The sequence below is a fragment of the Buteo buteo genome, chromosome 25 (genome assembly GCF_964188355.1).
Source record: "Buteo buteo chromosome 25, bButBut1.hap1.1, whole genome shotgun sequence".
Classification (NCBI taxonomy): domain Eukaryota; kingdom Metazoa; phylum Chordata; class Aves; order Accipitriformes; family Accipitridae; genus Buteo; species Buteo buteo.
The window spans coordinates 15,791,698-15,817,825 of record NC_134195.1 but is presented as its reverse complement, the minus strand read 5'-3'; positions in this window follow the sequence as shown (position 1 = coordinate 15,817,825).

The following is a 26,128-nucleotide window of genomic DNA, read 5'->3' as shown; positions in this document are numbered from 1 at the left end:
CCCATTCTACCATTCACCATGCCAAGTATCTTCTGTGAAAAAGGGATCTTCAGCCTCCTTTGGTGAAAAGCATGTTTATAGTTCTACGTACTTTAATAATTTCCAGTTAATAGATGGCTCTTCATGATAATAGTTGCATGGTATTCACATCCTGACTGCTTAGTGTACTCTTATCTTCCAGCTGCAAGTAGCAGCAGTAAATTACCTATCTAATCCACTGCTTCCCTGAAGTATAACTGCTGTCAAGCCTCAATTTTTAAGAAAAAATCAGTGCATGTTTTGCCCCCCAAATTCAGTTTTCACATGCAGTGCTGTGATTGAAACAAAGATTTTTTTTATTTATTAATTGTTTAATAGATTTTAAGTTATTTGTAAGAATGTGTTCACTTTATATTTTCCTTGCTTCTCTGTACTGCCTTTTTATGCTTTTACAGTTTTGCTGTTATTCTTGGTTTTAATACTCTGTAATATAAACCAGTTTGTTTAACTTTTTAAAAAGTCAGTAGAGACATAGCTGGATGGACAGAATCCTCACAAATCTCCCTGATACTGCAGGTTTTGTAACCAAACTTATTTTATCTTTTAATTTCTGCATAGAGAAGGTAGCTCCACAGTGGAATGCACTCACTCGTCTTTTACTACATACATACTCACACAGGTTCTCCATTATAGGTCAAAATGTACTGCTAAGTGTTACATTGTAAGTGGTGCTCTACCATAATTGGGAGTATTTTATACTCTCCAAGCATTTTCAGGTGAAGAAAGAATATGCTGTGTCTCAGGGCTTCATATTCCATTGATTTAGTCTACATGCTAGAACAAGTTATAACAATCCTACTGAGCTCAAGAATTATCATGCAATATATCAATCTTAGCTTGGGTGGGTAGCTTTTGTTTTGTTTTGCTTTGTTTTGTTTTAAGTGAGGCTGAAACAATATATTCCCATGGTGTATCATGCATTCATTTTTCCATATTTTGTTGGAAAGGTTAGAGCCTTAAAGTCATAATGCAGTCTTAGATGTCTAATGCACTTGTATGGACAGATGTACTGTAATTCGGTGTTCTTCATAACTATGGTTTATTATAATTAATAAGAAAGTCAAGGATTCAAAAAAATGTTTAGAGAGGGACAGATTCAATGTCCTTTATTAAACATGTTTCCAATGCAATTTTTGCTCTTTCCTCAGTTTCATTAAGGCAGAAATAACTCCTTTAACTTAAGTGAATCACATTCTATTTTGACCTTCCCAGCAGTCCATTTTTGGTGGATTTATTATTTGTTAAAAATAATTTAGCTGGTTGTAGTGATAAGGGTTTTCAGTACCTTTACACATCTTATCTCAAAAAGTGTGTTGCAGAATCCAACTCATCTGTATGTAAAATGCCATTAGCAAATTGTATGCTGGTTTTGGTTTGGTTTCCTTTTTTCTTTTTTTTTTTTTTTTAATTTGGGGCTCTGGTTTTTTATTTTTTGGTTTTATTTTGCAATTCAGTGTATCTTTGAATTGTAGTGTATACTAGCTGAGAAGCAATTTAGGTGTTAATTAGAGTTCCCTATTTAATATTATAATACTGCAATGAATATTTAATTGAAGTGATTCATAGAAAGATTAAAAAAAGAGTCATTTTGAAAAGGTATCTATAGCTGAGGGAAGAGCTGATGTTTCCCAGTCTTAAAAAAAAAAAAAAAAAAAAAAAAATTGACGCTGAGACAAATTAGAGAAATATCTAGCTCACCTGAGGTTCCTTACAGGCCTACACTCAAACTATGGCCTTCCATTTCCCATGATCCTGCCCTCTTAAAAGCTGTTACAGATTTTCAAAGTAAAGTGAGAGGTTGCAGAGTTGTTACTGCAGGTTATCCATAAAACTATAAAGGTATTAACTATGCTTAGGCTGCCTTTCCAAGATATTTTGTCTTTCCAAGAATGACACTGATGGTTAAATAAAAATGAGATTGTGATTTCCTGCAATGTTAGTAAGAAGAAGAATCATATTGTCTGACAAATAACCAAAGTGCTATTACAGTTATGGTAATAAAGTATTTCTGAAACAAATCTTCACACCTTATATGCTTCCACACCTCTTGTTCTTCCAGGAAATTGCCACAGTATTACCTGCACATGGTTTTCCCCTGCCTCTAGGGAGTAGAGAAAAGGTCTGGGACTGCGTATCTTCTCCAGCAAGGTGCCAAAAGGAAAAAAGCTGCTGAATGTGAACTGTCAGTGTGGAACTGGAGGAGGTGGCTGGAAGGAGATCAGGTGAGGAGTTCATCTGTGATAAAGGATTTCATGGCTTAGAGCAATACCACCCCAGAATGGGGTCACAATTCTTCGATTTCATATTGCGCAGCAGCTTCCACTAGAGAGGAAGGTCTCTAGTAACATTAAATCAGTTGGAGAGTAGGAAAGGAAAGAGATCTACATCCTCCACCCACAGCTTTTCAGGCCTTACTGATTGCCTGTTCAAAGGTTTAGTGATAATGCTTACTGAGATCAGAGGAGGACAGTTTTTGGTCTCAGCGCTGTGAAATGTTCAGATGTCATCACCTACTGTAGTGCCTGTCTGTGCCTCAGAAAGAGTCTGGTTGCAACCTAACTTCAGTGATGCTTTGTGATCACAGTTCACCTCCTGGGGGAGAGCAGATATATCACAGAAAGACTTGTCCCTGTATCACAGTACGTTCAAAACGAAACTCAGACTGAAGTCAGTCTGTTAACTACAGCCAAATTAGAACATTGGGGGAAGAAGAAATTAAGCAGTAAAGCAACTTGGTAAAGACCTCTCAAGGTGGTCATGAAATTACATTTTAAAATCAATTGTGGTAGTAGGTCAAAAAGGAAAAGAAACGGCTGGGTCACTTTGGTACAACATGAGTAAATAGATACTTGCACATTTTACAGAGGTGACTAAGCAACTTCCAAATCTTTCTGAATATCATTTAGCACAAAACAGGCAAAAAGATGGAACAGAAGCTGGACAGCGATTTTCTCTTTCTAAATTTCTTTTAAAAGAATAAAAAAAGAGCATGAATAAAGCATCTTGGATAACAGTCTTCATGTACAGCTGAGAAAAGCATTAGTTATGAGATCTGAACAACAATTTGCAATCATGGAGATGTCTGTCTGAAGCCTTTGTAAGCTCAAGCCCACAGTGTTTTTATCACCCTTAAATGTTGAATAAATCCCAAACATGAAAGGAGTTGGATGCATTTTGTTGGCCGTTTCTGCACTTCCATTCATTAAACACTTTTGAGACAGAAACGTAAGAGTATGAAAAAAAGAAGCAGCTCTCATGCTACATATGACCATATGACTTCATCAACTACTTCTGCTTGTGGGTTTTCCTACATTGTCAGCTTGGACCTTATTTTTCGTGTCCTCTCACTCCATTACCTACAGTGCTTTTATGCTAGATGACTGTCAGGATCCTTTCTGGAATGGGATAACTCCACCTCTGAGAAAACCAAGCAATTGGTCCTGCAGGCAATAAGAACCAGACAATGCCAGGTCTCAGTCCCTCTACCTAACACAGTCCTCAGGCTTTTTTCCAGCATTTCTTACGCCCTAACATATGGCATGCATCGTGTGCTGGGAGCGTAATGCAAGTAGCCACAAAGACCTCCAGTCATTTACCCAGCTAGAAACTGTTCCAACCGCTTTGCAGTGTGGGCACAAGTCAATGCCCAGGAAACTGCACAAGCCACAGACTTTTCTCAAAAGGAGTTTGAACCCTGACACCCTGCTCCAAGAGAGAAGAAACCTTAGCCATATGGACACAAGCTGGATCATGCCACCTAGTCTTGGCAGCGAAGAAGTGTCCCTGGACTGTTTTATTTACTTGTATTTATTATGCAGACATAGCATTAGTCACAACTTAACAGGGATGATGATAATCAAATTATTCTTTTTTAACATATTTTTGTCATTATTACCCTTATTAACATTCTGATATGATCTGGCAACAAATAACAAACGAAAAAGACTACAGTGAAAGAGTAAAACCATTCCAACTGCTGTAGGTAATGCAGGAACTAATGATGTAGACTTGAAAATAGATCATTTCTTTAGCAAAGGGGAGGGTAATTACCCTGCAGAGATGTCATTCTCCTCTGCTACTCATCTTCACCTACCACCTTTACGAAGGTATCATGAGCAGAAAGATGATATCTAATTTTTTTCCACAATGACTTTAAGTTTGATTTGTTAGTTACTGGAATTCATGTGAGGAAAGGAATGGGTCATGAGCTGCTTTCAAGTTATGCTGTCTAATGCAAGACCAAGGGGCTAATTATTTTAGTATTATCTTCCATTATTCAGGCATGGCTAACCTGTGAACTTGGTGTATAGATATTGCTAAGGGATAATACAAGGCAATTATGGCTGTAGCTTTCTGTCTCATAAACATAGCACAAGATTGTATTCAAGAGCATGCTAATTATGCAGACTTAAAGCCCATAATCACAGCAACAGGACTATCTGGAGCATATGCTTTCAGACTCACAGGACCTTGTATAACCCTCATACTCAATACGGCAACTAGCAAGCACTTTCAGACAGGAATCTGCAAGTAATCCACCCTCTATGACTACCTAGGCCTTCCTAGCTCATAGGAAGAGAGCTGGAGCTGACGCATGTTACGTTACCAATGTGCTATGGGAGTGTCTGTATATAAATATCTTCTCACACATGATCTTAAGAAGTTTTAGCAGGAGCTGTGACTGTGTTTTGTTCTATATTTAGATGCAGGTATTCTTTTGTTCTGGAAAAAAAGAAAGTGGAAAAGGATTTATGTCTGTCTTACATTTGAATGGAAGACGTGATTAAATACACTTTCTGTATACGTAAGAGCTACTCTGCAAAGTTTCTCAGCCAGTATTTTCCTAGCTGCCTGCTAACACAATTATCTGTACAAGCATTCTTCTACGCCAGTTCTGATGACCTCTTCTCAGTCAGCGTTAAATCATGGTATTGGTGGTGATGCTATTCCATATTTTTAATACGTATTATGGCGAAACTCGTGTCTCAGCATAGTCAGTGTACTGGGAGGCTAAATGAGAGCTTAACGACTTGTCCTTGCAATGCAAAGCACATCAAAATCATATACTTAAAGTGCAGGTATTCCTGCTAAATTAGAAGTTCACAGTCATAATGGGATGCGCAGCAACAATAATGAACAATGGTTCATTACCATTATCATACGAACAAGTAGAGATCTGGCTTCATGTTCATCAGGTGACCTCAAATGCTGCATGGAGGCCGCAGGGATGCTGAGAAGTAGAAGCTGTCTATCGCAGCCAGAACCATTTTTGGGCCCACATTGTGCTGCCCACTGTTTGAGGGTCCTGTCAAAAGTCTTTTTGTTACTTCTCTGCAAAAACATTTCATATGTAATTTTTTTTTTTTTTTAATGCAAGTTACCCACCCCAAATGATGTATTTTAGACTTACATTTAAAAAAAAATTAAAAAAGTCTTGGACAGATTGCAGTGCAGATGCAATGCTATAGCTCAAGTTGTTTAAATAACTTGTTTGTTTTTTCCATTGGCAGAATGAAATAAACTATCTGGGGATTGCTTCATTTTAAACAAAATATATTACTTTATGCACAGAGGGGTTTAATTAATTCTTGAAATTTTATGGGTTTTTTAGGTTTCCTTTAGTTTTAAGTAAATTTCAGAATGCCATTTACTCCATTACATTTGAAAAAAGTAAAACGTGTCATCTTTTATTTTTACTTTTCCAGATTTCCTATCCCTCCAGGCCTTTTCATTATATTCAGGAATAATTCAGGAAATCATCATGTGGTTAATGTAATGCTACACTACTTGACAAATAAACCACAGACCATAAATTTCATCCACCTGTAGTCATAACCTAAGGAAAACCAAAAAACTAGAGTGGTTAGGTTCTGTTACAGTATGTAGGGGAGTGTGGTACACAGACTCCAATGATTCATAGACAAACAGATTATTTGCACCTGGATACAAAATTTCAAACTTTTTATTTCACTGGGCTATATGATATCTACCTTGTACAGCGATATGGTTGGACACAGTACTGACCACAAGGTGACCACTTTTACAGAACTGCATCTGTGAGAATTTTGGGTCTTTAAGCTGCAATTATTTTTTTTATTCCCATCACCTCCTTTTTTTGTTGTTATCTATTGAATTCCAGCAGGTCAGTAACTGACTGTGATTTCTTTTGCTAAATCTCTAATAGCACAACAAAGCTGTGCTAAAGGAACCTCTTGATCCTTATGGTGCTACTTTGCAACTTGGAACTATCCATGAAAGAAAAATCTATAGAATAACTGTTAGCTCTAGGCAGTTCTTATTTTTCCACCCCTAGCCATTCTTTTTGCCATTCTATTCTTATTCAAAAAAAGTTATACATCATATCTGAATTGTAGATAAAAACTGGAAAGTTGTAGATAAAAACTGGAAAGTTGTAAATAAAAACTGGAAAGTTGTAGATAAGAGAACTGCAAAGATGCTGATTTCCTACCATTACTGTGGCCAGGCTTTGAACAGCTTTTATTCTGACTGCCCATCCATATTTTGCCTTCTAAAATATAAAATTGTAATTTCCTTTTCTTTGTAAATTGTCTTGGTGCTGCACAAGTTATTTTGCCTATTCTATTTAAAAACTGAGCCTTTTGACTTTTTTCTAAACCAAACTTTTGATGATGCAGATGTTTGTTAATACTAGGTATAGATGCTAAATAAAGTTCCCTAGGAGGAATTAAACTAGGTAGCTGGTATTTTATTGTGCTTGGAATATTTACAGGCAGTCATGTTTGTATTTGAAAATATCACTTTTACTTGTCATATTCTTTTCAGCATACAGGAATCAATTAATATGCAAAGTTATTTGCTGGATATGATGGGGGAAAGCTTGTAAAGAATATCTGCTTTGTTTTTTTAGACACAAAAAGACATGAACAATAAATTCTAAGTCTTTTATTATCATATAATTTAAGTGTTTCTGACACAGATGTTTGTATTTAAAATTGAAAATTTAATTTGGCTTCAGATTTCCCAGGAGAATGTACACAATGCTCAGACACTTGGAAAAAGAGAAATTATGTTTGAAAGCGATTATAAAAGAGAAGCACAAGCAATTAAAATATCCAAAACTTTGTTAAATTGTTTATGATTCTTTTAGACCTCTAATAGATTGCTGCCTCTCATTTAGTGGTGCAACTTACTTATTAAGCAGAGGATTCCTTCTTTCATGTTGAATAAAGATTCTAAAATGATATAGCAAATATCATTTGACTAGAGTGGATTCAATTGCTTGTATTGTGCTTTTACTTTATTTAATTTAACATCTTAATCCTGTTAGAGATTTCTAATCAATTCTGTTTCCTTTTGTATGACATAAGCTTCTTTCACTTTATGGTGAGGCCAGCAACATCAACATTAAGCCCTTCGGAAGAGAAAGCTACCCAGTCTAACTCTTCCCATCAAGATCTTTTGTTCTTAAATAGGACCATAACAGAAGAAGCGTGGCCAGCAGGTTGAGGGATGCGATTCTCCCCCTCTACTCCGCTCTGGTGAGACCCCACCTGCAGTTCTGCGTCCAGCTCTGGGGCCTCCAGCACAAGAAGGACATGGACCTGCTTGAACAGGTCCAGAGGAGGGACACAAAAATGATCAGAGGGCTGGAACACCTCTCCTGTGAAGAAAGGCTGAGAGAGTTGGGGTTGTTCAGTCTGGGGAACAGAAGGCTCCAGGGAGACCTTATAGCAGCCTTTCAGTATATAAAAGGAGCTTATAAGAAAGGTGGGGACAGACATTTTAGCAGGACCTGTAGTGACAGGACAAGGGGCAATGGTTTTAAACTGAAAGAAAGTAGATTTAGATCAGATATAAGGAAGAAATTTGTTTACGATAAGGGTGGTGAGGCACTGGAATAGGTTGCCCAGAGAAGTTGTGGATGCCCCATCCCTGGTAGTGTTCAAGGCCAGGCTGGATGGGACTTTGAGCAACGTAAGTGAAAGATGTCCCTGCCCATGGCAGGGGGGGTTCGACTATATCTTTATTTTTCTGTGCATGAAATGGCACAGAACTTTTTTCACTTTGGCCTAATTGGTGAATTACAAACAGCTGAAGTCATCTTCCACCTCTGCCACAAAAGTCCTGGTGACTTGCAGTAAGCCCATTAGACCTGAATCCTCAAAATGATGAATGTGTTGCAATACTTACTAAATAAGTATCTTTGTGGCCTACTACCTTGCAGTTTCCTCAGTTGAACAGTTACACAATGCCAATGGAGAACTAGATACCTAAGTATGAAATTCACAAATGCTGCAAGTTAGGAAGACAACCTCTCATAGAAAATTCTGCCATAAGTTACCAATTAGAGACAGAGGAGGAGGAGGAAGAGTTTAGTTCTGCTCATAATTCTCAGCAATTCTTTCCAACTGCTGGACCAGGAATAAAGTTGGCCTATTTACGTCTATTTGGTCTGCACATGTACCATGTTCTTCTTCTAATTTTTCAGTAATTGTTATGATAACATTATAGAGAGGAAAAATGAAAGGTGTTCTTTTGTTGTCCTTGGTTTTTATAATTCACAATCATTTTACAATTTAAGAAGTTATGAACTCCAGTTCTGTTTAGGTAATATTCACCCAGCTTCTTTCCTTTTTTTTCCATTTCACATATCTCTAAAGCCATTTTTAATACAGCATGGACACAGCCTCAAAATGTAAGCAGCATTCACCACTTAAGATTCAAGATCTACTTAATTTATTATACAGAAAAGCCTATTTTCCATTATAGTCTGAAGATATTCTGTCTCAAGGTTTTCTTTTGAAGGAAAGATCTGATAATAAGACATGTTCAATATTTCCCTATACTCAGATTTTGGTTGAATTTTGGTCTGAACCTCATTACCACAATGTGTCTTGGCAGTATGGGCCATAGACTGAGGGACTGAGAAATGGTCTCACATGTAATAAGCACTGAAGTTAGTCAAGGGTTTGGAAGATTAATATCAAGATCATAAAGGAGTTCTACAATCAAATAAGTCATCAGGAAGTGAACAAAGCATTGTTATGAAATGTTCCCATAAGCCATTTTTGTTTAACTACAGGTTACTATGCGCAGTAAACCAAAGACATACTTATTTATACTATTCATACAAATGATAAACTAAAGATATGTACTTCATTTTAGAGTGAAATAAGTTGCAATCATTTTGGAGGAGGGGGCTGATAAGTTATTAAGCAGTGGATCACTCACTTCCAAGCAAAATAGGTAAATTCTCTGGGATTATTAAAAAGGGGAAAGGAAATTTTTGTTACCATTATTATTTCTATTCTAAAGAACGTCACTATCCCAGAATCTTTTATTCAGCTGACAATCAGAGGAGGTAAGATATTTGAAGATAATGCTTTTTTATTACTGATACACAGTTAATGTTTAATTATGAAGACTTTTATCTCAAAGATTCTTTCAATTCTTTCAAAGATGCTTTCTTTCAAAGATTTTTCAGTTTACGCTTTGAATGATGAGGTTTTTGAAGGTTTATAGATGATACATTGATTGAAATAAAATGCAGACTAGAGTTTCTATTTTAGTCACTTCCCAAACATTATAATGTACAAAATTAAAAAAAAGAAAAAAAAAATATAGCTTGAGAAAATACAGGCCCAAAGACCTAAGGAAGTTCTTGCAGGCCAAAAAGCTAACCTGTTTTTCCACGTACCTCAGGTGGTCTATTAATTGTCCCCCCAAACCTTGAATTGCTAATTAATTTTTTTGAATTACAGGCAGTAAGAGTTTAGCAATCTAGATAACCTCATGAAGACTGGATGGAGTTAGGTTCTCCTGAGAAAATTCAGTGAAAATGTAAGGACATTGAGGAAGATTCTGAAGATTTGAAGAGGATTTCAGTGGACAAGACTTAGGAAAAAATGTAGCATAACAGTGATGGTATTTTTCAGCATCTGGAAAATAACTGTGTCACACACTTGCTAGTGTGAGGGCTACTAGACATTTAAACCAGAAGAAAAAACTATAGTGCCTGCCCTTCCTGTGATAAATTTAAGACACTACATTTTTTCATTTATGACATCAGCAATCTTTCTCATTTTCCTCTGATAAACCAGTGACTGGATAGACTGATCTGCCAGGGCAAGAAATTTTAGGTGACATGAATATTTCTGTAAGTTTTATTTAATACTCTTTAGACTTTCTATGATGGTGCTAATGAGTCAGAGAGCATTCCTTTTAGCTGCCCGTGAGGTCTTCATTACAGGTTTCTGAGAGGAAAAAAATGTCATTTTTAGTTTAAGATACCACTTCGAATAAGGTTGGACTTGAAATGGAGAGGAAATCCCATCTTCTGTTTGCCAAGGGCAATATTTTAGCAATCTAGATGGCTGCTGCCAGTCATGCAGCTGTATGGGAACAAAATGACAGCCTAATCACACATTTGACTGCATGCTGAACTTTTTTTCTGCCAGGACTTTAATCTCTGAACCAGGAGCAAGGTGGAAAAATGTACTACTTATGCCAATCCCCTAAATGCATTTATATCTAATTTGTTGCAAAGATACATTTCTGATTATGTCTTTAATCCATCAGCTGCATTTGTACTTTTTGGTACTTGTCTTCACTAATTAAGTTAGAATTCTTTTAAATTTAATAAAATATCTTCCAAGCTAGCAATTAACATACAGTTCCAATCTGGAAGTAGTACTAGATATGCTTCTTGAGTGTGTGCTTAGTAATGCATAATAGTGCATCCCCTAAAATATCTGTGTGTATATATGACATATTGGTAATCAAACATTTTTTTAGGGAAGGGGAAGCTTGTTTACAGAAAATTTTCTGTCTTTGTTAGAGTCCAAAAAGACAAATTTAATGTTAATATCGAGCATAATGACAGATTAATAAATGTCAGTATCCACAATGTTAGAAGCTTTTGGAGCCCTAAACCAACCCTCTGCTCACTTTCATAATCCTTCTGAGAACCTCTTTGTATTTTGCATTTTCACAATGTCCAGTAAAAATTGTCATGAGTTAGATGTGCCCTAGATGAAGTAGTACCTTTGTTTCTTTAAAAAAAAAATACTGTTTGATAATTTATTTCCTTCTACTTCATGTATTTTATAATTAGCACATGAGTATTTTCTGTCAACTTTTTACACACGTGATTTTAGAAATACTTACCATATTTTCCCAACTCCCCACTTCCAAGCAGCAAACACTTCATCATATCTTGTCTACCTTTATAAGACCATCAGTTCCACTCTGCTTCCTCCTGGGACACAGCAATCCAAGTGAAAAGCATGGATACAGGATAAATGGCGAGTGGCATGATTATATTTTCTTTTTGTTCTCTATTCCATTCTTATAGCTTTTTTTTTCCTCCTCCCTCCCCCCCCCATTATTGAACATTCAACTGTTGTAGTCAGTGCTCTGTCTGCAATGGCTCCTGGATCCCTTTCCCAAGTAGTAAAAGCTGATTTACAGTCTGTCACTATGTGTGAATAGTCAGAGGTGCATTATCTTATACTTACCTAACACTGAATTTTATCTGCCAATCATCTTTAGATATGGCTATCCTAAACAAGTTTGTGCCATTTGTTTCATTTTTATCCTTCTTTTCCAGATAATATAGGGCTATGTCGAATTGCAAAAGTTGCAGTCCAAACATTCAGGTGACCCCTGTAGTACCTGCCTTCCACTGTTGTTAACAGATCACTTCTATACTTTTTTTCCTGTCTTAACCAGTTGCTAGTCTAAAAGAAAACCATACCTCTTACTGCAGGGATTCATTGTTGCTTTAATACATCTGTTAATAAATAAATAAAGGCTTGTCAATTCAAATATGTCATACGAAGTATGTTATCTTCGCCCACAACAATCTTGGCCACTTCAAATGCTCTTCTGTTAGGTCAGTCTATAGAAACATTTTTATGTGTGATATTTAGCCATCTGTTTAATAATTATGTTTATCATATTTTATATTAATTTTCTTGGTACAAATGACAGATATAATTCCTAGAGTTATTCTAGGAGACATCTTAAAGCTAGATGCTACATTTTTTTTGAGACAGGTGTACCCCATCTGCTGCCAGCAGGCTTGGTGTCTGGTAGACTAACCCATGATCAAAAACCCCAAAATTCTGCTGGTGACACCAGGTTCAGAGCCAGATACTGATCTGCTGGCTCTTCCTGTGTCTTTCCTTATCATTCCCTGCAACTGGAAGGATAGAGGAGAACACTATCTGTGTTCCTCATTTTGAGCCTTTCTATCTTGTATACCATTTACATGTTAGATCTAAGCATAGAAATACTTTGCTACTGATTTCAGAAACATTCTCTAGCCTTCAGATTAAAGTGATGTGATGGTTTTGGCTGGGATAGAGTTCATTTTCTTCATAGTACCTAATATGGGGCTGTGTTTTGGATTTGTGCTGAAAACAGTGTTGATAACCCAGGGATGTTTTCGTTCCTGCTGAGCAGTGCCCACCCAGAGCCAAGGGCTTTTCTGCTTCTCTCCCCACCCCACCAGCGAGCAGGCTGGGGGGGCACAAGGAGTTGGGAGGGGACACAGCCGGGACAGCTGACCCCGACTGACCCAAGGGATAGTCCAGACCATAGGACGTCATGATCAGCAGATCAAGCTGAAGGGGGAAGAAGAAGGAAGGGGGAATGTTTGGAGTGATGGCATTTGTCTTTCCAAGTCCCCGTTCCGCGTGCTGGAGCCCTGCTGTCCTGGAGATGGCTGAACACCTGCCTGCCCATGGGAAGTGGGGAATGAATTCCTCGTTTCGCTTTACTTGCATGTGCATGGCTTTTGCTTTCCCTATTAAACTGTCTTTATCTCAACCCATGAGTTTTCTCACTTTTACCCTTCTGATTCTCTTCCCCATCCTATTGCAGGGGGGGTGAGCAAGTGGCTGTGTGGGGCTGAGCCGCCAGCTGGGGTTAAACCACGACAGGTGATAAGAACTCTTGATAAATGATGAGTATGTTTGGGATATAACAACTAGTACAGGCCAGCTTGGTGGAGAAAACCAACAGTACAAGAGCCACATTTCCTATCAGATTGTTAATACTTGCTGTTTATATTTTATTGGTTACAATTTGAATTGTTTACAGATGGTAACTTTTTTTCCCTTTTTTAAAACGGTGTGCCACCAGTGTATATTTTAGTCATGAGCCACTTCTGACTTTGGGAAAAGGATTCAGCTTTCAGATTAAGACATGTAAATCTCTAGACTTGTAAGAAAACTGTAAAATCCATGCTCCTGTAAGTCAATGGAGGAGATGGTCCTGTCAGTGAGCTCTTGAAGAGGGAAGATTTGTCAGGTGGGTAATAAAACTAAATATTTTGCTTTCTTTCTTTTTCTTTGTCTTCCTCCTGCCCACCTACACCCCCCTCCCCACCCCTTTATGCTTTACATATTGTTTGGTTACACTTTGTCCTCAAATTTTGAACTTGACATTTTTGATTTTTCAGGTCCTGACCATCATCAGTCCAAGTATATCACTGCACTCTCTGCAACCCTGGAAGCACAACTGGCAACTAAAAGTAAAAATGGCATGGGCTAATTCAGCACTGCAGAGAAGAAGAAGGTTGGCAGAACAGTTAAGAGAGACCAAAGGAAGCTTTAGAAATCTATCAGTATTAATTTTAGCATGTGGCTGAAAGCTTATTTAAGAATAAAAGAAGAAAAGCATGGAGGAAGATTAAAATGATTTGTCACATAAGTGGCCCAAAAAAGCGTGTGTACAAGTTTCTGTGCTCTGCCCCAGTCTTGCTGCTGTTGTTGAGAGTGTTCAAGCCCTCACACTCTGAAGAACGTGAAGTAAACCCAAGCTTTTAAAATGTTGTTACAATATTTCTTGACTGCAGAAAGAGGGGAAAATAAGTTGTTTTATTCATGCTTTCAAACATCACAAGCCTCACTTTCCATTTGCTGAAACCTGTTTGGTAGTCCCTTCTAGATAAACAAAACAGTTGGTGTTATATATTGCTGCATGCCAGAAACTCCATTAGCAACAGGCTTAATGTTGAAATAATGATTGGTCCATTACAGTACTTCTGGGTTATAATGCAGCAGTTTTGTGCTGTCATTCAAACACATGCAAAGGAAAAGAGAAGTTCTACCCTATAGTACTATGTTCTGCTTTCACTGCTTATACTGATACAATTCTCTGGAAAACAGTTTTATTTTATATAAGTTTCAAAATACCACTTAATGCTTCAGACTAGTGGGCAACAATTTCAAAGTATCCTGGAGACTTAACATACTTCGTGAGGACTCCTGAAAATATCAAATGCCTTGGTTAGGGGATCTGACAAAGCACTAAACAAATTAAAACCAGAGACTACACAAGCATCAGAGGAGCAACAACAGGCAGGTGAGCCCTAATAAATTCATTAGTTAAAACTTTGTCAGTGAAAATTAGGGTACACTGACTTGGCTGCTCCTAAGACTGTCAAAGGGAACCAATTACCTCTAGAGTGACCCTCCAAGTAAAGCAAAAAACCCTCCCCAGAACACATGCCAGACTGAAGGGGGTTAACACCTAAAGAGTTTTAGGACTTACTATGGGATGCAGGAGGGAAGTGCATTTGGAGATTGAGTAAATCTTATTATGGGATGTTTAGGGGAAGGACCAAAGGCAAGGAAAGGGAGGGAACGAGGTGGATCAGGGAGGAACAAGTGGGGAAAAACAGAGGGAAAAGGGGATAGTTTTATGTAAACATGTGCTGGTCAGTGCACTTGAGTGAGAGCCCTGCATCTGGTCAGTGCAGTCTGTCCCACTTTCTTATCAAATCTTAGTCCTACCTCTCTTCTGTGTGGGTCCTGTCACTCCTGCACCTCAAAATAGACAAGCCAGCAAGTAGGAAAGGAGGTCTGAGTACCGGCTGCTGGAGTAGGACCATGAAATACCCACAGCTTGAAGGTCCAGGTGCCAGCAACTGGAAGAGAGAGGTACCTGGGGTCAGGTAGTTGACAGTTGACTAAGACTTTCCAACTGTATTACATTACTTATTATAATGATTATACACACAATATAAGGCTTCACTAAAAAAAGTGAATTAAAAAATAAATTGCTGTTTTGCAAGGCTAAATGCTTGCATAATGTTATTTAATATGTTGATTAAAGAAGAGGAAGAAATAGTAAAAATCATAAAATCATTTCAATTTTCAGTGCTGTTTCAGTATTACTTTGGTCAAACTGCAAAAATAGAGGTAACTGGTTACACTAACAATATGGTTACCAGTGGAGACTGGAAGATATGCAGATTACAAAATGAGTTAGCCAGGAAAATGCAAAACAGTAGAAAAGAGATAACAAAAAGAGATATGCGAAAGGTAAGAGAGTCTAGAAAATTGTCTAGCGATACTGAGAAACACTGTAGCATACATATTCAAGCAGCTGCAGCAGAGTACAAGACAACAGCCAAAGCAGCCTATGGAATTTTGGGTTGCAAATGAGGAATCACACAACAGTTGAAGCACCAAAAAGAAAAGAGGGTTTCTCTCTTTACTGAGCAAAACATGTAATGTACAAGGTTAGGCAGATCAATATACAAAATATTCCCAAGAAATTGAATTAAAAGTTCAGAGGGCAGCAACTAAGAAACAAAAAGACATCTATGATATTAGCCTAATATGATCTTTCAGTTATCAGTTACTCAGAAAAGAAAATTTTCCGTAACTGTATTGTCTAAGATCTATTTCCCATATACCTTGTTCTTCCCACGACAATGTTTTCATCACACATGGGGAAAGAAAGGGATTATTACAAAGTTAAATCATTTTGACTGCATAATGTATTCTCTTCTTTATAGGTCACTCTAGACATAAAGAGGTAGTCTTCATGTCTCATCATATTTCTAAACTACTCTGATACAAATATACCAGCTGTATTTTCTGCTATTATTATTGCTATATGCTTCTATATGTGTAATAATTTTACAGTATACATAAGGGATAAAAAAGAAAGGAAATACTTTTCTATTCCAAAGTTTCATAAGAGATTCCTATGGACGATGTGTTTTTACCTAATCCTTTTAATTTAAATGCATAAAAATTAAGTTCTTCTGTTCCACAAGAGCATTACTTTTTGAATGGCAAGATTGGAAAATCACCAAAGTATTTATAAAAATTATAACATGTTATAATACATGTTTATTACCATATTTTGTGTGCATTTGGGTAGTGGCTAAAGGCCCCATCCAAATCATAATGCCACTATGAAAAGTATTATACAGGCAACTAGTATGGTATCCCTATTTTAATGAAAATCCTGAACTCTCATCTGTGAGAATTCCTTAAGGAGCGATTATTAAGAAGTTCAGAAAAATAGCTATGCCCCAGTTAAATTCAGCTAGCATCTTCAATATGATTCAAAAGTATTTGAGTAAGGTTTTGCAGAGGAAAAAGATGGAACTTAATTTTTAGACTTTTGAAATTACTATGTCAATAGAACAGACTTTTTGGGGGAAGGAGCAGGAAACTCAAGACATAAAGAACAGATTCTCATCTTATCACATAAAATTTATTTGCTTACAGTCTTTGGATTTTTTTTTGCAATCTACAATAATTCATAACGAGCCTTTTGCTAATCTTGAACGTATATGACATTTTGCATACTCTAGGCTATTAAAGATGTCTTGGATATCTAGATGGGACTGATAGAAAACGTTATACTTCTTCTGTGGTTTGTTAGCCATATATAATAAATGGTGAATTCAAAAATCTATTATTTTTTTTTATTTGCCTATTTATCAAAATTCAAAATATTCCATAAAATCATATGTCTGGAAAAAAAATTGTAAGCATATGTGGAAGGGGAGAATGTCTGCTTCATGGAGGTGACCCCATCAAGGACCTCATCAGTGCAAAGGGGATAATAAGCAAAGGGAGAACTGATAAACGAGAAGACACACAGACATGAAGCCGATGATAGACGAGGGACAGCAGAGACAGTGCCAAGGGTGAAAAGTCTCCAGTCACGGACCGATGGGCCATTGAGAAGCTGCGGGCACAGCTTTGGAGAGGAACGGCCTGGGCTTTGTCACTCAGTAGAAGGGGGAAGCAAGAACATGGGAATTTGGGATATGGAGGTGAGTGTAGGAGGGAGCATGTAGAGGAAGAGGAAGGGGAGGAGCGAAGGGAGAATGGGCAGACAGGGTTGTCTATAAGTGTCGGCTGTGTGCAGGCCGTGGCCGGTCCGTCCCAGTCCTGCGCCTCACACCCCCAGCCCAGCCTGTCTTCTCCTTCAGTCAGGGTCTGGGCAGGGGCACCAGGCAAGTAGAGGAGCAACTGCTCACAACACCCCTTAGCAGAAAATGTGCCCATGGTTTTCTTCTTATTATTAGTTGTATCTATTATTATTACCTTTGAAAATGATCATTTGGAGGATTGGGAGCAAAAAAACCTAGTCCATGTAAAATATTAATATTAAGCCCTTTAATTCTAGCACTTTAGGGGAATTCATTCAGCTTTTTGTGTTTTTGAAGTCATCTATTGTAAGATTTATTAGATTATATTCCAAATATTTTGAACAGTAGTTGATTTCACAAGCTCAAATGCATTACTAATTTTAGTTTTTCATTTCCTCGGGTAATTTTAGATATTTCAAAGTCAGTAACCAGCTTCATTTATTCCAAAAGTCCCATCACCCAGAATATTTTTCTAATATTATTTTACTCATATACTAGCCTTTTGCAGAGGAATTAATTTCATTTTCTAGCCATAGAAAATCAAAGCAGGAGCCCAGGGACCATTCAAGTTTGTTCTAGAACAACTAGCACGAATTCACCACATTTGCCAAATGTTCTGGCAGCAATTACATCCTAATCTTGCATTGTTTGAGTAGATCACTCAAATTCTCTGACTGAGCCTTTCCTCACATGAATCTGTTCAATACCCATAGGCACTGAAGGGCAGATGGTTTGCTGGTAATTTTATATTGTTTCATAAGGAATTACGAAGTTATAATAATTTGCACTGCTGTAGTGTCAAGGGATCTTAGTCTCGAATGATAAATTATTCCTGCTAAATGCTACACAAATGTAACAGGTAAAGACAGTCCTTGTCTCAGAGACTAGAGTATTGGCATAAACTGAAGATGCAATGAATTGATGCACACTGATCAAGAAAAGCAAGGAAACATTAAGATCATTGGCGTAATTTTATTACACTGGTAGTCAGCTAGTTGTCAAGTTTAAGGGGCATCATAGCAATGTAAAACCATTACATTTAAGTAAATTATAGGATGAACAATCCAGTGAATGTTTCTTAATGAGAATTATAGCTTAGTACACTCTTCAGGGCCTCCCCGTCTCAAGTAACACTAAATAAAGCTTTGAGTGATCGAGTGAATTATTCCTCACTGAAGTCTTACCGTTTCAGCAAAGAAGCATGTCCAGAGCCATATCGGTTTTCATGCTGGCACAGACTCAAGACCAGAACTCCACAGATGTAATTCCTTCTAACATTTCCTATTCAGACATTTGTTTCTATATGGAACTGTAACAGGAAACCAGAACATACACATATCCCTGCATGACCTATTTTATTAACTAGATCAAACAGACTTGGGTTCTTTTTATCTGTCTCTTATTTCTCCTCAATCTATTCTTTCTGCAAAGGTCCACAGATGTCTTGATTCCCACAACTCGTATACATACAAATAACTGTAAGTATATAAGTATAAATAAAGATCTTGTGCTTAATTATTATGTTTGTTTTCAAGGTACTTATCTTTTGGCGAAAAAATGGAAGGCTTAGAAGGCAAGTTTTTGATCCAGATATGCATGAGATCTGAGATACAGGCAAGATTGCTATGTGCACTGATTGAATTTTTTTGTCAAAAGTAGGTTTCTCCCTTGTAGCTGGATTGAAAATCCAGTGATTTATCTGTGCTTTCTGAATTTATCTCAGAAATGAATCAAGATGAATACATAGTTATCTTGAATCTGGAACAGGAGAGATAAACCAACTTTTTTTGAGAGGCTTATGTGTCAATAAATTATTAAAAGCATCTGAAATATTAGAGTTTTACTGAAGAACAAAGAGAACTGGGTTATTTCATTCATGTAGCTATCTTTAAAGAACTGGTTTATAGGTTTTGTTTGTTTTTTTAAAAAAAATTGTGCCTCTATCTGTCTTTAGATTTCTAAAAATTAGATGGTCGCCTTAGACTGCCTTTAAGGTCAGCATGAGGAACTAAAAAATTATTAAGGGAATTAATCTCCACAATTATATGCACATATTTTAGGATGAGAAGAATGTCTTCCTGGAAGTGTTTCTTTCTTTCTACTAACTATTAAGGGAGTCTATAATGATTAACATACATACGTCATGTTTAGCCTCCCAGGTTAGGGGTAATGAATCCCATCATTATTTTTCTGTATATTTTCTAAGGAATTTATAGGAGTTTTAGCCTTTAGTGTATTACCTTAAATTATTAATTATAATTTCTGTATTGTCTGATGTTCACGTTCTTTATTGCCATCAACTCTATAATTTTTCTCACGGTTCTCTTGTTCGAAAACCTTAAGTAGGCAAAGTAGGTATTTTTCATTGTTTGAAAAGATAAATATTTAGTATAAAATATATATAGAAAATGTTATATTTAGTAGACTTTCCTTCAGTAGACTTCTCTAAATAACATTTGTTCATCCACCATCTCAAGGAATTAATTGCTTCTCTCCTTTCCAGTCTCAAAAAGAACATCTGTAAAACTACTTCACTTCTTATGAACACAAAGGTATGTAAAGCTCACAATATATTTACATTTTATTCTGTTAATGTAATTAAAATGTTAATAAAATCTCACTCAAAACAATCTATCAGAGAAAGAACCCCCAATTTAATTTTCATTGAGCACTCTGTAGGCTGCTAATATTCCACTTTAGCAATAAACTAAAGGATATACATTAGGACGCTGAAATGTTGGATTAATCCACCCACAAAACCCTCAAACACCTCCTGATGTGCATTTTAATATGCTTTTCTGTATGCCCTTTTATTTTATGTCTTTTATTATAATATTACATTTTTGAGATACAGCCAAATATGCTACATAGTAGCAATGTTATTGATAACAGAAATATGGAGAGAAAATACATACTGAGCATGAGGCATTATGATTTGATACTTTTTCCCTAACAATACAATAGAATGAAGAATTTACCAGGCTGCTCATGGTTTTTCTGGTTGGTTGGTTTTGGGGTGGGTTTTTTGGTTTTGTTTTGGTTCTTTATTGTCTCCTGGATTCAAGGTGACTAGTAACTAAGTACTTGATCTCCTGATGTGGGATTTTTATCTCCTAGGGGCTTTAAAGCTGACCACATGGCCACATGGAAAAGGACAGAAAGTTAAAAAAGAAACAGGGTTTGCTTTTAATAAGAAGCTTACGAGGCAAAACAGAGGATAATGATGTCGAAGAAGGAAAGAAAAGAGACAAGGTCATCAGACACTAAGAGTGACTTTGTAACTCTCACAGCAGTTTCTACTCAAAGTGAGGAAAGTTAAGAGTCAGGTTAACACTACAGCCTCATGAAAAATAAACAATTCACTAAAGGAAGAAAAATTTAAAAGTCTTGAACAAAGTAAGGCAATTGTTTTTCCATGCAGTTGTGTACTTCTTGGGTTTAATCTGTATATAGTCACACCAAGAATAAAGAATGTTTTGATAGGGCTCCTATTCTTGGTATAGACATCCTCCAGTTTCTTATTTGATTAAACTGTCTTATATCTGCAGAAGGCATATTGTAATCACTAAAACCTAAATGTGGGAATTTGTTAGCCTAATGTTTGGGCTGGAGACATCAGGATAGTTTGTGTCTAGAAGTAATACCAAATAAGGATTCTAGAGCTAGTAGCTGGATACTGGTCAGAATCAATACTGGGGTTTTGTTTTGCTTTGCTCTTTGAATCAACATTTAGCATCAAGTGGTTTAAGCCAAGCAAAGTAACCCCGTATGCATCCAGCAAAAGGCTGTGGCAAATAGGGAATTCTTTAATGCCCTCCAAAAAGGAAAGGTCAGATACTAATTTAACTGACACATTCTTTTTCCACCTTTTTTTTTTTTTAGCTTTCCTGAAAACACTCTATCTCTTTTATTTTCCCTTTTTTTTTTTTAGTATTATTGCCCATCTCTCTTGTGCACAAGTGTCTTCAAGGAAAATCAATATCCTTATCTGTGTTTGTGGCATCTATGACATTTTTCTTCTCCAGGTGAAAATTTGTGTGGAATTTTTTGGCTGCCTGGGTTCAGAGATGGGAATATCATCATTGCTAGGATTGTCTTTCAACATTTCTAGGAACCATACTGAAAAAAAATAAGACCTTTCCTTATATGCTTTGCTTTACTGATACCTTTAGCCTATCACAGCTGAAAAAAACCCAAAACAAAACAAACCAGCACAAATTGGAGGACTCTTATGACAGAAATACAGTTTTTAAAGAATGCTTTTTTTAATGTAATTTCTGAAAGGAAGTCAGATTTCTGTCTGCTGATTCTGGTGTTTGAGCAGTTAATCTCTGCAGCAATAATAAAATAATTTAGACTATCTATAAAAAGATGGTCACTTGACCCTGTACCATGCATTCTAGTTGAACTTTGTGATTCAGTGCCTACTCATATTTCATTATAAAACTTGGGTACATAGAAGAAAACAAATACTGTCTTTGTAAGCACACATAATCCTTTCTATGTGAATGTTATGCAGTACTCCTACTATTCTTAGCTTATTTCTTCAGGGAAGTGTAGTAAAACCCAAGGTGTGGACTGCTTTAACAGCATGGATTTGAAGAGCTTCACATTTCTGACTCTCTAGGTTTACCCGAGATGGCATGTCAGAAAAAAAAAACAACCCACACCCAGAGTTTTTGATTTTTCTATATCGCCATTGTTTTCATACGTGTATTCCAGCATTCTACAATTTTTATTTCACCTTGAAACTGGCAAAAAACAAAGCAAAGGTTTTTCCACCGATGATTGTCATCAGAAATTTCCCAGAGGAGTCTAAGTGAGAAATTTTTTTACAGGCTTATCACCCAAATTTGCAAGGGAGTCCTGTACAAGACTTGTCTTTTCTGTAAGTTTAGAAGGCAGAACAAACCTGATATATTTTAGATCTCTTGGCAAGTTACATGTTGGGTCCAGCACCTCAATATTTGCTGTTCCTTCAGCTCTGCAAGACATCTTGCCACACCCAAAATAAATTATCCTTAAAGACATGACAAGGAGTTAATTTATTGACTACTTGCTTTTTTTGCTTTTTCCTTTAAGCCTTTTTACAGAAATTTGCTAGTACCTGCCATCCTTATTCATAACTTATTTAGTACCTCTTTCTGTACAATAGAGATGGTTAGAAAATACTTAGCACCCATCCAATGGAAAATAGAAATAGAAAACTCCCTTTTCACATTAAAAAAAAAGGAATTTGGGGAAACCCTTCACATTCTATTTTCCTTTCCAGTGACTGAAGACTGAAATTCCTTGGCCAAGAATGCCCAAACTCCAAATCACAGAATAAGGTAGGTTGGAAGGGACCAATCACCAAGTACCTTCCTTGATTGTCGTGATGGCCAGCCTTCAAAGATGATAGATGGCAGCTTTTCAATGTCATTATCCAGACTTCCCAGCACCTTGAGTGTCCCACTTCAGGTCCCATGAACTTGTATATGGCTTATGGATTGTGAGGTATGCCTTATAATTGCTTAAGTAGTCCTTGTCCATGTCTTCCTCCACAGTGGATTGTTATATTTTTATTTGCTTCATTAAAGTCCTACTTCTACATATACATATATAGCTTATATATCCATATGGGAGGAAAGAAATTTCTGTGACTGACTACAACTTATTTTTCTCAGTGTCATGTTTGCTGAATCAGGTATCATTAACTCTTTTTGATTAAGCTGACAGAAGACGACTGAATGTTCTTAATAACCTGGTATACTAAACCATTTGATAGAAGATCATTAATCTTAAGGTTTGCTTGTTGCAGCAGTGAGGACATCGTGTTCTATCTGGAAATCCAGATTTTGGTTTTCTTGCACTTCTTTATGTGTTTTAGACTCTTATGAAGACTTTGTGACTAACTATTTATAAAGTGTCAGGTGCTCATTCTCTAATATTGGATGCCTTTGTTTTAGGAAATTATACCTTCATTATTGAATCTTAATATATTGCTTATCCTTATTATATTCAGCAGGTTCTGAATCTTAAAAAATGTTATTTCACACTATTAACATATTTTTACAACAAAATACTTAGTTATTAATATAATAAATGGAGAATGCCAAAATAAATGAGAGGATAATTAAACTGATTTGCTCATATTGCTCTGTTTATTTTGAGCAAAATAATGGTGGTTTTGGTCATATTTTCAGTTCAGCAAATCAGAAGATTTAGCTGCTTATAGACAAAGTGCTTTGGACCCTCAATTAGGAAATTGAAAGGAATTTTTATTTGCTAGAGGATATTTTTATTAATTAAACATGTCCAGTAATTAATGATTAGTCTCTAAAGGGATAACCTTTGAGAATATTCATTATCCATTGCTACCAATCTTTGCTTTTAGCTGTCCTAGCTTTTGCGATCACATGTCCTTCAACTTTAGCTTCTCTGTATTTTCCCCAAGAGCCCTTCTGTGGTTATGTGTTCCTTTTCTTCAGCTCCTTACCTAGCATCTATCTTTTACTTTTTTTCCTTGAGAAAATCATGGCTTTATAGCAAAGTACGGGATTCTCTGGGTAACTAGCTACACAGCTGTTTCTCTATAAATACATAGTATAAAAGGTGGGAGATTTTTTGATTGAGTTTTGGGGTGTTTGGGGGGGGTTGTTTGGTTTGTTTTTTTCCCTCAGAATTAATCCTCTACTGGATTTGTGTTGTTTTTTGAAAAATATTCTTTCACTGTGTATCTAACACTGGTAGCAACCTTGTTTGTTTGAAGGGGTTTTTTTTAAATATTTACTAGCTTTGGAAATGAGCCTCAAATATGTTGATCTTAAACTGTTTAAACTGCTTTTGAATCTCTTTGTGCTTACAGTACTTATTTTCTCTTGTCCTTGGTTATTACTCACAGATTTATTATTTAACTGGGCTTTGAAATCATTTGCTTAGGAAGATGTCATTTTACTTTTCCATTATGTGGTTTACCACACACACGATTTATACTTCACTTGCTCTGATGATAGAAAGAAAGCCTTCAAATTACCAGTATTGCACTGTTTTTCTTGGAAAAAGAGATATCATGACTGCCTATCAGCACACCTCCAGGAAACAGACTAACTTTTATGCCTCTCTTAAGGTCAGCAAAACTGTGGATCTGCAAGGATTATTAATAAACTTACAATTGGCTTTAAACATACAAAGTGCTGTATATATCATAGCTCACTGTCACTGTACCCATGGGAACAGGTTGATGATCTGGAGAAAATGGCTACCCATCTCAAAAAAATAATAATGAGGGAAAAAAGAAAAGCCTTCCAGTCAGAATTCATGAAGTTAGGTTTCTGAAACTAATTTCTTTTGTCTACAGTGCATTTCTATAGCAAGTGTTTATTTAAAATCCAAAAAGAACTAGCAAAAGTTTGGAGGAAATGGTTTGCAAATAGTGTGAATGTATTTTTCACTCTTCCAGCTATCAGATCATCTCAGGTGAGTTGGACTGAAGCTGGGTGATATAAACTGATCGCAAGCTGGGAAATCACGGTCTGGAAAGGACCTGAGTTCAGGAGACATTTTTATTTAGTAAAACACTGGGACCCATGCTTAAGAATTCATGCTGTGCTAAACTGAAATGGCCTAAGAATTTGCCCAGTGGTTTCCCTAATCTGTGTTCCAGTAAATTTCACCTTCCAAATGCTAACAAACTGCAGCCTCCTGGTATCATATATTAGTTAAGGTGCTAAGGTGCCTTGGTGTAAAGGACTCTACCGAAAGATCATTAGTCTGCTTACTTTCAGGAAATAAGTACTGGTGTGCAACTCTCTAGATTCATGCCTGAACATGTCTTGTGTGACAAAGCCTAAATATTCCATGCAACTAAGAGAAGAAAAGAAAAAGGAAGAAAAAAGCTGCCCTCCACCCTCAAAAACCTGAGATTTAGAAATGTTGCTGATATGCAACTCTTCATACAGTGCAAAGATATCGAAAGCCATAAGCATGCTATTTTTTTCTTGCACCTCTATAAAGCATTGTACAATGCCATCAACTTTTTTACAGACTCCTAGAAGCAAATTTTGTGTTTTTTCTATAATATATATATAAAAGAACAAATCAATTTAAATACAACCTTCAACAATTACATTCTGGTAGAGCTATTTTGTGAAGATCAATATGTTGCTCTTCCTTGATAATTTTGAAACAAGACAGATTCAGACTTGAAATACAGTGAAGATTTTTAAAAATGACAGTTGTTAACTATGGCAGGTATATATTTCCAATGTTGCATTATCAGATTTTGTGGTGCATCCTCTATCAATGGTAAATTTAATATCATGAATAAATAGTTTTCTGACATATTCTCACTGAAGGGTGATTTAATTCAGGGAAGTCTTTTTGCTTCTATTATATAGATCAGATGATCACAGTAAACACAGTTGAATTACATATCAACAGATAAGAAAATGCATGCAGATGTACCTCAGAATACAGTGCTTTTTCTGTTGTTACTGAAATGCTTGTTCCAAGACATATATACTTATATAGTAAATAGATTTTTATTTTTTAAGAGGTTTTGGTTGTAATTATCACACTGATTTAGGTGAGTCAAAAGATATGTGAATGAAAAAGAAAAATGCACAAACCTCATTGTTAGGTAAAAATAAATTCCCTATCTCTAACCTTTTATAAAAACATCTGTGTGTTATATCTAGTGGAAGGTGGCATTAAATAAAAGAAAAACAATGACAAAAATGAGGTCAGCGCACCCATATCAAAGTGCAAATCTTCACATAATGACTAAAGCAACACATCATTATCATTTTAGGCATAGAGTATTCAGAGTTCCCCAAAGTAATTAGAAATTATGGTGTAATTGACTATTCCATATCTTTAGAAAGATATTAGTCTGACTCTTTAATAAAATCTGCATAAATTATATTGCAAGAACATCCT